Raw genomic sequence first — 12,634 nt, forward strand, 5'->3', positions numbered from 1 at the left:
AAAAAGCAGTTATGGTAACAATGGTAGAGTATCTAAGATAATATGGCAAATAGAAGAAAAAAAAAAGCTTTCATGTTCCAGTTGGCGAGACTTTTCAAATATATCCAGATCGGTTTGTGTTGCACGGTTGTAATGCTAATTCCCACAGTTCTTGAACGCCACATTAGACCTTGCAAACCACGCCCACTTTACTGACACTAGCAGCTGGAGACCATACTAGCTGAAATAAAGATGGTTCGGTTTTAAAAAGAAAACGGATAATAAGAAAAACAGAACAAGCTGTGAAATGTTTAAGTTTGCGCTTATAGAGACTCTGTGGGAGTCTGTGTCAGATCAGGTGCGTGTGTTCACTCATACACCTGAAGAGACTGACTTATATTTTTCCATTTTAAACTTTCAAAACAATTTCTGGACTACGAAGCAACAACTACTGTATGATTCAAAGCTTTTCTTTATTCACCAGTTTATTTGATCGGCTCAGATTATTGCAGTTTTATGCAAAGAATAATTCCTACCTCCATGAAATGCAATGATAGGGATGAAAACAGCAGAAATAGTCTAGTGTTTGTGTAATAAAATAAAATTAAACAGAAAGAAATTGTTTCCATATTCCCATCATTCAGAACTTTGAATGAAGGTACAACTTTTTGCAGGATTTCTGCAACACTTTGAGCTACAACTTGCTCTAATTCAATATAAATTTGATGTTTTGTTTTTTCATTTTTTTTTATTTTTTACATTTAACTTAAAGGATCTTACATGAAAGTTAAATGAATTCATTTTAGAAGTTCAGAACTTTTTACAAATTTACACAGATGAGAAAAAATAGTTTGACTGTGAATTTTACATGAAAAGTTAAGGCATAATTATTTAAGTCTCATAGCTAGCTTGTAAGCTGCTTGTTTGTCCCAGCAGTAGCCTGTCTCTATTTCAGTATCCACAAATGATATACTTTTTGTTATGGACAAAATGAATCTATGATAGTGGCAGCATTGCTCTGATGCCATGACTATCCCCTGTTTTGATGTTTTTATAGATCAACTACTGAGGGTGTGATGGTCAACTTTCTTTGACTGATTGAAGTGGCAGTTTTGTGGAAAAGATCCCCAGAAAAATAGAAAGTCTGACTATTTTACACGTTTCCTCTATTAGAACTTTTGATCTGATCAACAAATCACCAGCCAGGGGACAGTTTTACAAAGGTAGAGCATGCAGCAAATTGTCTAAAAAAGTCTGGTTGCAGATAGATATCTTCATTTGTTTATTGCACAACGTAAACACTTTTTCACAAGACAATACAAACTCTTAGCTCAGCTCTTAGCATGATTAACTTTTAAGCTCTTAACATGCCTTCCCTCAAATGATTTTACACTTGCATTAGGCCTTTTATCGACCTCAGTCTTTGTGAGACTGACCCCTTGCAGCTAAGCATAAAACTCACCACAAGGGGGCAGTGTTGTCTCACAAATCAGACTGGGTTCCCAGCCTCTGGAGTTTGCTGTAAGAGGAGATGGCAGTGAAGCTTCATTGATGTGCCTCTCTGCAGGTGCCCTGGCATGTTTTCAAGATGATGGATGTTTTACATTAGTGTGTGTTGACAGCAGCTTATGTTTGTGTCTCACTAAATGTCAGCAAGTATCATATTCAGAAATCTGGCGAGGGAGACGCAGAGTGTGACTCTGCATTTTACAACTTACATACTGTGTAACTGACCTTCATACTACTGTACACAGTTTCGCCTCTGTCACACTGTCTTTGCTTACAACACCTGCATCTGAGAGGACACTGTCTGATCAATACAATGTCCCCTAATGCTATTTGATGACCAGCCATGTTCTCAGCTCTCTTTGAGGCCGTTGACCTTTGTCCTAGCTCTGCCTTCCCTGTCCCCTCTTGAAGTTTCTTACGTCCTCTTTTTGCTGGGCCTTCAGGGTTAGGGAGGATGGCTAAGGGTTGTGTAGGTAGTACCAGTGGTGTCACTACCTGGAGTTTGCATGTCAGGAATCAGGAATACTTTATTAATCCCAGGGGGAAATTTGTATTACCATTGCGCTTTACATAATACAATAGGAGGAAATAAGATGAATAGGGGCATGAAATGAAATAAAAGAAGTATTAGGTATGCAAAATAAATAAACAAGTAAGTATCAGTAAAAAAAAAAAAACATAACTATTTACATAAGGAGGTAGACAGGGCAAGATGAACAATTCTGTTGTTATTGTACTAATTAAGGTATTAAACAGAACATTGCACTCAATAAGGTAAACAGATATTGCACTTGATGTACTGAAATTAAAACAGATATTGAATTTAGTGGATTGTATTTATAGATATAGTGGATATAGTGTAAAAGAACATGAGAGACAGGTATTGCAGATTAAGCACCAATGTACCAATGTACAAAGCCCATGTCCTTTGGGCATGACAATACTGACTGGGTTGGGATGTAAATTGGGAAATTCTGATTTGGATATGATGGATGGCAGACACTAGCATAGAGGGGGATTCCTTGGAAGTGTGGTGGGCGTAACTTATGAAACGCCAGTGACAGGAGGTGCCCATTTGATGACCTCAGTGATATTCTGGCTCTTGCTGCCCATACATATTCAAGCTTTGGGTTTTAGGACTTGAATCAGGTGACTCATCATGGTGGTTTTCTTCACTTAACTCTCCTTTCTTAAAGCTCCAGTCTGTGTTAAGCTCAAACTCGCACTAATATGTAAAATTTACACCCGTACCATGAAGTAAACTATAAAAATTTTTTGTTTTCTTTGCAAAAACCTAAATTTAATTGGACACATATGTCTAAATGTGTAGGTTGATCACCTCTTATTCTTTGTTTGATTTTTTTCAAGCAATTGTGAGAGTAGAAAAATGTGTGCGGCACTTGAGCCCAAGACAGCTGTCTCTCAGGGTAGAATGATGTGTCTCATATCTGTTCATGTAGAATCACATCTTAGTGCATCTTATCATTTATCATTGTGCTGTATCATATTTTATTCTATCTTGTCCAATAGGAGCCATACAATATTCTAATACAGTAATAGTAAAGTGTTGTATGGTTTGGTATTGAACAGTAAGATACTCGTATATTATACTGTGGTAGAAAAGTTTGACAGTTATGCTATAGCAGCCTTTGCCATCAGTGAATGCAAGAAGGGGACTAGCAGTGTAAAAGTACTATGGAAGGTCAGAAAGACAAAAAATGCTCTACAAGTACAAATCTACTTTCCATATCCACCATACCAAATTATAATTCTTTCCATCATACACAGTCTATTTGTCTGTCCTGCCATGATTTCTGTCTGTCTGACCATTTAATTAAATGTGCTGGTATCTTGTGATCACTCTTTGCAGAGTTGTAGCTTCTTCAAAAGTACTGATTCTGCATTTGTTTAATTTATTTCTCAAGGGCACTGCAGTGGGAAACAGTTTCCGTTAGGTATACCCGTGATGGTGTGACTTAGATGGAGTAAAAAGCAGGAGAGTGTTAATGAACCAAGGCCCTATTATTTGCTCCTGTTCTGCTTTTTCCCTCCATGGGCTGTGGTTGGGTATAGATAAGGCCCACAGCCTGGGGGTCTGGAATCAATAATGGATGTAATTGGTGGGGTGGAAGTGAGGATAATTGAAGGTAATTGTGTGGACCGTCACAAGCCGCAGAGAGAGGTCAAGAAGACAAGGAGGAGAGGTAGACGTTTGCAAGGATGGGGACAAAAATTACTTCTTGTCTTCCTGCTGCTGCTGTATGAAATTAAGTATCTTCATAGGAGAAACTGGTCTGTTTTGTTGGTGTCAAACTTTTAAAACTGCCTCTGAAAAACACTCTAATGGGAAATCTAAAGTTTGCCATCCTTAATCACATATAAAAGTTGAACAGAGAAGTAATTTTTCCCTTTTCGTCATTTTGCTTCAGTTTTCAGAATGATTTATATGGTTGCTTCACCCTCAATGAAAAGTAAACTGATGTTAGCTGTGATGTAAAAAAGAAAATATCAGACTCAAGTCTTTTAGTTTTCTTTCCCATAAGTGTGAAGGTGCATAGTCCAGCTGGGTTGGTGATATGATGTACAGATATATAAATTAACGTGTTTTGCATAGTTGCGGATACTTTGAACAGCAGGTTTTGCTTTTTTAATTTCAAAACTGGTTTATAAATTGGTCACCCCATGTGCAATTAATCTTTTGGGCTTTGGTTTAATCTTCAGTTTGATTCAGCTCTTAATATTTTTCATATCTTCTTTTTAGTTTCACTTTAATTAATGTTGCTTATCAATTGATGCATGCTGCTTTTTTCTCCTGAGTTTAACACACTGGTGTATCTACAGCCATGTTTATATGCAGTTACTTAAATGCTCTTTGCTTAATGGCGCCACATTCATGTAGGAATGCACAGCTTATTGCATTTGCTTGTTTGTCCAATTCATTTTAACTGGATAAGATCAGAACAGGCAACTGTGAAACTCCACAGCCGCTGGGGTGCAAATGCAGCTTATCTGTTAACAGGAAGTGGCACGCTCAGCATTCCTCAGATCAATGACGGGTGAGCATTCCTAAGAGGCCTGATTGGATATATTTACTTTGATACTCCTGATATTCCTTACCTTGTGGTTGATGAACTCTGAAGGAGTCCATCTGCTATCTTTAACTGGTGAAATCTCCTTTATGACCAGCAGGGGGCACTGCTGCACCACGCATTCACTAAAAAAGAACCACTGTAGGAACTTTTTTTTGCTGCTCTGCAGAGTCATGCCCACTGAATGATATGACACATTCATTCATATTTCACTCTGAGAACATTCAGAGATTACTTCCATCTAGTAGCTTGGAGCAAAATTAATCCAATATCTGTGTTATGTTATCTTTCTGGGGATTTTGTCGAATATGGGGGTGTCTCTTTGCTGTTGGATTGACTTGAAGTTGCAGAAAGCTTATTTATTTTGTGTTGCTTTTAAATGAATGAAAAGACTTCTCTAGTGTAGAACTGAAGCAGTGAACCTTGTGAGAGTAACATTTCAATACAGCTTCGTCAGCGTAACAGTGCTCAGTGTGGACTCAAAGTTTAATTGCTCGTCTCAAAACAAGGATACACAAAGGCAGGTTTGACTCTGATTGATGATCTGAGCACGCTGCATTTGGAGCCTGATCACACTTAGTTCTTGGACAAAAAACAACAATAACAACAACAAATCCCCCAATTAATCCCCTAAAATCACATGCATACTAGGTACCAACTTGCACAGGTGTGCTGCACTACCTGTGTGCTGTGAACACCACAGGAACTTTCTTTATTGTAGACTCCTGTGGACAGCCTTCAGCAGTCAGTAGCAGCAGTGTTGGTGCTTTTATTTGTTTCACAGCCAAGATTGAACAGATGCGTCACCGCACCGTCTCCACTAAGTCAAGGTATTGGATCAGATAAGCCAATGAGTTCACTCAGACCAGCTCCACTATGATCCGGTCTGACTGTGTCTCAGCTCCAGCAGGTTGGAGTCCTCTGGATCAGATATGTAAGCCTTCTATTTCTGACGGATGCCAGAGCAACGATGTATCAATTTGAACACAGCAGAACAAGTGCAGGAACTCCTCGGTCTCCAGCTGTCTGTCAGTCCTGCCACAACACGCAACCTGGCTAAGTTGCACTTGAGAGAGTACGTACTAAAAACGCCAGAGTGAAGACGATACAGACATGGATCTAGTGTAACCCTATCCTACCACACAATTTTCTGAATGAATGAATGACTGAATGAGTAGTTTCATTTCAGGCAGCAGCAGCAGAAACCATCACAGTCACAACCATTACACAAAAAAATATGGAACTGTGGTAACTCAGGGCTGTGAGAGCATAAACATGCTTCTGTTAGGGTCACCATACGTCCTTTTCAGTCCTTCTTGTTGGTCATAAAATTATATTCAGGGATTTGATGAAATTCCCTAGAATGTTCATGGTTTGCTCAGCATTTTCTACAGACCATGGGCTGCTGGCATTACCTGTCAAGATGCTGAGCATGCACGCTGCTCTTGGATCAAAATAGATGACATGCTCTGACGGCCTGCACTTCGCTCTAAGACAAGTACTGAAGTGAAAATGTTCTTTTTTTACAGACAAACTGCAGAAAAAGTAGCCCTCTTGGAAAACCACATCACCAGCGATTTTTCCATCTGAGTATCTTTGGATATTTTTGGCAGTATCTCCAAGACGCCCGGTAGGGTGTCCAGAGTATGATCACGCTATCTAGTGTATTCCAGCATCAGTCTTGGTCATTAAGGACTCTGTTGGCCTGGTGGTTCAGGGATGCACCCCATGTACAGAGGCTGTGATCCTCATTGCAGCGGTTGCTGGTTTGACTTCTGGACAGTAGACAATTTGTTGCATGTCTTCCCTCCTTAACTCCCAAAATTTCCAGTCTCTCATCAGCTTTTGTATCAATTTACAGTAAAATAGCTTGATAATAACCCATGCTTCTTAACAAGTCCTGGTACAGCAAACATGGGACTTGTTAACATTTCTCAGAGATCACTGGCACCCCATAAATGTAAAATTTGATTAAAAGTTTGCCATTGTTACCTACGCTTAGGAAGTTATGTTTTTTTGAGAGTTTGTCTGTTTGTGAGCAACATAACTCATAAAGTAACAAACAGATCTTGATGAAATTTTCTGGAAATGTTCAAAATGGGTGAAGGAAGAAGTGATTCGTTTTTGGAGGTGATCTGGATCACTGTCTGGATCCAGGATTTTTTATAGGGTTCTTTATCATTGTGAGATAGGGCTTTTTTCACCATATGTGCATATAACTCCACGATAAATGGTCGGATGGCTTTGAAAAACAATACAAGACAAGGTCACCATCATTTCTGACAGATGTAAAAGTACGATCCAGATCCTGGCAATATTCTGGATACTAAGATCTGGAATATGAAATATGTACTGGGTCATCATCATTTTTAACACCATCAGGTAACAAATTATTGTACAAACCTGCAACTAACACAAAATTGTAGCAGACAGTCTGCTGAAAGGGAGTATAACATTAAAGTAGGACTAAAGAGTTGGTGACAATCACAATATACTCGGTGAAGGTCTGTGCTCTCTGAGTACTTTCCTAGTTTTTTTTTTATTATTATTTAATCACTATCTGGTAGTCACTGTGAGTCAAATGAGAAAATCTAAGTTATATGAAACCACACAGCTCTGGGTATTGTTTGCATATTACAGCTCTAGTTTTATGTCTGTAAGACACGCGTCTTCATTTTTCATCTCAAACATCTGCCGTCCTGCTCTTCTCCACTCTCTTTCTCCGTCATTTCTTTTAGTGCATTATTCGTCCTTCTACTCTGAGCCGTATTTTGTCAGTGCAAGATGAACACAAAAGAACAGAAGGGAGCGCCACTGTATGAGTTGGGAAGAGTGGTGTTTTCATTAGAGATAATCAAGTCAAGGTTTTGGCTTTCTTCTCCCGCCACAGCCTGTTGTCAATAGAAACAGGAGTTGTAGAGAGGATGCTAGGAAAGGGCAATAAAAGAAGAAAACTAAAAGGAGATGAAGGAGAAAAACAAGCAGGAACTGTACAGAGGAGACGGAGCTGTCTTTCCAGGAAGTATCTCACCTCCTTGTCCATGTGTTCTCATGTCTAATTGGAAATGAGGTGCAGGTAATGAGCCTGTTTATGGACTCATTACTACAAAATTCAGCATTAGCACAAGTTACTGCGGACATCCAGAACAAGAGCTGTGACGAGGGAAGAGAGGAATAAGATGGAAAAAAGAAAAACTGAAGAAGGCCTTTAAGTGGTTCTTTGAAGGGAAAATATCAGTGTTATAAATTTGCATACTTTGATGTGGAAGATACAGTATATCTCAGGTGTACTTTGAAGTCTCTTCACACAAGCTGATTGCTGTCACTTAGATAATTGGGCCCCTGCCGCCCTGTGTTGTTCCACGAGTGCTTGTTGTAACACCTGCTAAACAGGGGAGTGTAGCCTTATACGGCTCAGCTATAACACTACACACAAGCTACTTTTTCTACTACTACTGGAGCTCAGCTTATAGAGAAACAGCACTTTTATAAAGCCAACTTTTAGCCCTGGAGACAGGCTACATTTCAAGGACTGGTGGCACCTGAGAAAACAAATTCTCTGCTGAGCTGTCAGGAAGTTATATGGTTAGATAATGATGTTTCTGTCATGATGAATGTTATTTCAGTATCCTAGTGGTTTAACCAGCACAAGCCGAATACCCCTGTGGTTAGCAAACAGGAGGAGATCCATCAGCATCTGCTTTATCCATACTCAGGATGGTTTCTGTCTCTGTGTCTACCTGTGCATCAAATCTGCATTATAAGAGCCAAGCCGACCAGTTGGATTTTTTCACTCACTGCAGGGGGCTGGAAAGCTTCATTGAAATTCCATTTGCGCCTCAGTACTCTGCATGAAATTCTTTTAGTAACAAACTGTGTTAACACCATGACCCTAATTCTTGTGAAGCTGTTAAAAACATGCTAATGAAGTTCCTTGTATTAACTAAAACATCACGTGGTGTGATGCTTGGAGAGTCACATGTTTTAATGCCAGTGACTCACTCTGTCAGGTTTCACTGAACCACATTTGTTTTTGGCTGAATAGGCTTCAGAAAGTCCTACCTCCATGAGCAGATGATGGTTTTATTTTTCAGATCCTAATTTAACTGTTGTACTATTTTTATGCTTGGTGCTGAAAGAGTGGAGTTTATTCTCCAAGAATACTTAAGTAAAGCATAGATTCCAAAAATGTTTGGACGCTGTGTACAAAGTTAATAAAAACATAATTTGATGGTTTTCATATATTTATAACCTCATTTTATATTTGACTCCAGCTAAACGCTTAAAGGATCACAGGGACAAGGTTATGTTTACCATTGTGTTGCGTTACCACTCCATCCACTGTCCTCTGAAGTGTTCATGAACTGTGGAGACCAGTCTCTTGAGTTAAGAAGGGGAAAATTTCATCATCTCAGGGTTTCTTTTGTCATCTTTTTATGTCATACACAACATTTGTTGTTAAGAGTGACACATTAGGACTGCAAGCAGGCCAGTTTAGCACCAGCCCCCTCTACTACTGAGCTATGCTGTTGTAATGTGTGCAGAATGCGATTTAACATTGACTTGCTAAAAAATGAAAGGCATTGTTTGGTTGGTCACACGTGTTACCTCTTAACCTGAATGCATTGTTCAGTATCAATGGTTCCTTCCCAGATGTGACAACCAGCCATGCCATAGGCACATACTGTATTCGTCTGTATACTATCATGGATGCTAGCTTTTGAAAGGTATGCTGATGACAAGCTAGGTAAACCCTCCCCTTTTTAAGTCAGGAGAATTAGTGTCCATGATTTCCAAAAAGAATAATTTTCCACTTTGCGTCAGTCCATCTCAAATGGGCTCAGGACAAGGATGCTCAGTTGTTCAATAGTAAAAATAAGAATAGTTTATATGACTATTACATATTGGCCTACACTCCTGATTTTTGCAGGAGTCTCCCACCTTTTAACCTGTCTACTGCTGAACTCCTAGTTTGTAGTTTCTCCCTATCTATCAGTGTGATGACAATTAAAGGCTTGTTCATAAGTACTGCGTAGGATATGTATCCTCAGATCTGGCAACCCAACTTGGGGAGGTAAAAATAACGCTAGCAGGCATGTTAACTGTAAAAAGCACAAACCAAAGTTTGACAAAATCTAATGTTTATAGGTTTGCTAATATCAGATCTTTAAAAGTGCCCCCCTTCCCGTTATTGGATCTGGAATCTGATTTTTTCTTTTGCTTTTTTCTATTAAACACAGCAAAAAACCTCCATAAAACTCCAACACAAAAAAGCGTGTGCAAACTTTCCTATGTAAGACGAAATTATACACAAATCAATTATATTATCTGATCATATTTAAGTTGCCTACAACAACTTCAGTCACTCTCACTCCAATGGATCTCCTCATGTCCACGGGGGAGTTGGACAACTATTCTAAAGCCCCATTTCCACCAAGCAGTCCGGTTTAGATCAGTACGGTTTGGTCCTGTTTGTGTTTTCACAGCCAACTGTGCCCCCTCGTGGTAGGGGGCATGTAAGCTGATGCCGATAGCCGCTTCAGTAACATAATAGCGTGATGCCATAGCAGCGAAACACAGTGTACCCCGCTAATAAATCCAAGAAGAAAAACACAGTAAACAAAGAGTACCAATAGGAGAGATACAGCAATTTATCTTCTTTGTGGTTGGCATGTGACTCTATAGCTGCTTTTCCACCAAGCAGTACGGGTCGGTTCAGTACGGTTTGGGACGGTTTGGGACAGTTAAGTCTGATCCCGTTTGCGTTTCCACAGCAAACTGTGCCCTCTCGTGGTGGGCCGTGTATAAGCCGGATGCCGGAAGCCGCAGCTAGTAAACAATAGCGCAACGCCGTAGCAGCTTACCCCGCTATTAAATCCAACAAAGAAGAAAACGCGATACAGTAAACAAAGAGCACGGATGGAAGACATGCAGCATTTCGTCCTCTCTGTGATTGACATGTAACTCTCTGTTACAAAGTGCAATTAAGCTTCGTTTCAGAGAAGTCTGTGAGCCGCCAGGAGAAATGCAGCCGCTGTCGGGGTAAGTGACGATTCTTTTGACCAATCAACAGTCTGTAGTGTGTTGCTCCACCTCCCGCGAGCGGATCGGTTCAGTCTGGCACCCATACGAAAGGGTCCCAAAAAAGTGGGACGGCTCGTCTCGGTTTTTAGGGATCTGTCCTGGGATGAGTCTGTGGAAACGCCGCTAAAAGCGCACCGTACCGAGACGAACCGACCCGGACTGCTTGGAAACGCGGCTTTTGATAAAAAGGACAATCAAGCTTTGTTTCATAGAAGACTATGTGCTGCCAGGAGAAATACAGCAGCTTTTGCATGGTAAGTGAGGATTCTTTCAACCAATCGGTGGTCTGCAGTGTTGTAGCTCCACCTTCTGGGATTGGATTGATTTAGTCTGACACCCCTACGGAAGGGTCCCAAAAAGTGGGGACTTTTGGTAATAATTTTGAAGCAGTGAGGCTTGAGGGTCTGAAGATTGCAACCATCCACTACAGAGATGTTGAACTTTTTGCTCACGCAGTCTCTCACAGAGTCTCTCCGTCTCTGTTTCTGAAAGGGTCAGCCTCTCCGAAAATCCCCTGTAATGCCAAGTTATGTAACTAATTGTTACAAATAAACCTAGTTTGGATGTTTGTTTTATTTCTGGCATTACATTTAGCATTACAGTGTTTTATATCTTTGTCCTATTTATTTTGAAATGTGTTGCCAGCCTCTAATTAAAAAAGAGAAAATAGTTTTCATGGAACAATAACATCAACATTTTATACAGCTTCCCAACTTTTTTCGATTTAATGCTGCAGAATAAATAGTTATCTGTTCTCCCTTACTGTGTCACACTACAAATCAGTGCTTTACTAGAAAACAGTTTTGCCATTGAATGTATTTACAGTATCTCCTGATCCATTTGTACTTGTGCAGTCTGCTTTAAACCACAACCAATGGCAATATTTCGGCCAAGATTCCCTGATGCGGATCCATTTGAAGCCGGAGAAAAAGAGCTGATGAGAGGCGAAAAGTAACTCTGTTTTTAAAGGCCAGCCACTTCCCCAGCATGTGTGTGTGTGTATATATATATATATGTGTGTGTGTGTGAAGTGTGCTTGTGCTGTCCTTTCTCTAATTGACCAGCTGTGGCTACGTGTTCGGACTCCTTAAAACCAGCATTGATCTCAAGCTGTTTCAAAACAGGCCTTATTGCTTTGCTTGTACTCTCTGTTCCAGCCGTGCGTGACACCTCCGAGGAGGAGACGGGGAAATGTTGGGGACTGTGATTGCAGACTGATGGAGAATAGAGGAGGTATATTGTGAGAAGAGAGAGGCAGGGATATTGTTGCAGAAAGTCATCTTGGAGAAAGATGAAATGTGTGTTATGTGTCCCTTTCTGAAACCCATCTCTTTGTGAAAAATGTTTATATTCTACATTCATTTGATAAGATACTATTTTGCTTGAATTCAGCTTCAAGTGCCTACTTGATACAGTGTGCTACAATCCATAAATCAATACCGGCAGAAATTAAATGCTAACGGTTCCCGATGCGAAGCAGAGAGTGGGAAAATGTCCTTCAGTTAGCTGTTATTGATATGTAAATGTCCCTGCATGCTCTTGAATGTCAAATCAAGTGACAGGTGAAGTAGATACATGTGGCCAATGCTCTCATACATAAATATAAGAAATAACTGGCATTATCCAAAACACATCTACGACTTACCTGAGACACTTAGGTAGCAAGGGCTTCTTTTGGGCAGAAACGTGTGTTTTGTTGTGTTTTGGTCCGGCTGGATCTTGCTGTGGACCTTTTGTTCGTCAGCCCTTTTTGCTTCCACCTTTTTTTTTTTTGCAGAAACCTGAGAAATAAATAACTATGTAAATGCCGTAGCTGTGGGCAAAGGTCACAGTGTGTAGTACTTTCAAACTTGGCTGGCTTTGAATGCAAGCTTAAGCAGATTTTCAAGGAGAGAAACTTTAGGAAGTGTTGCTCACCAGAATCCCAACCCTGCTTTTTAGCCAGTGTGAAAATGGCACGTTGCCAAACATCC

The sequence above is a fragment of the Halichoeres trimaculatus genome, unplaced genomic scaffold (assembly GCF_033239565.1).
Source record: "Halichoeres trimaculatus isolate MK-OKI-2021-1 unplaced genomic scaffold, fHalTri1.1 fHalTri1_scaffold_21, whole genome shotgun sequence".
Lineage (NCBI taxonomy): Eukaryota > Metazoa > Chordata > Actinopteri > Labriformes > Labridae > Halichoeres > Halichoeres trimaculatus.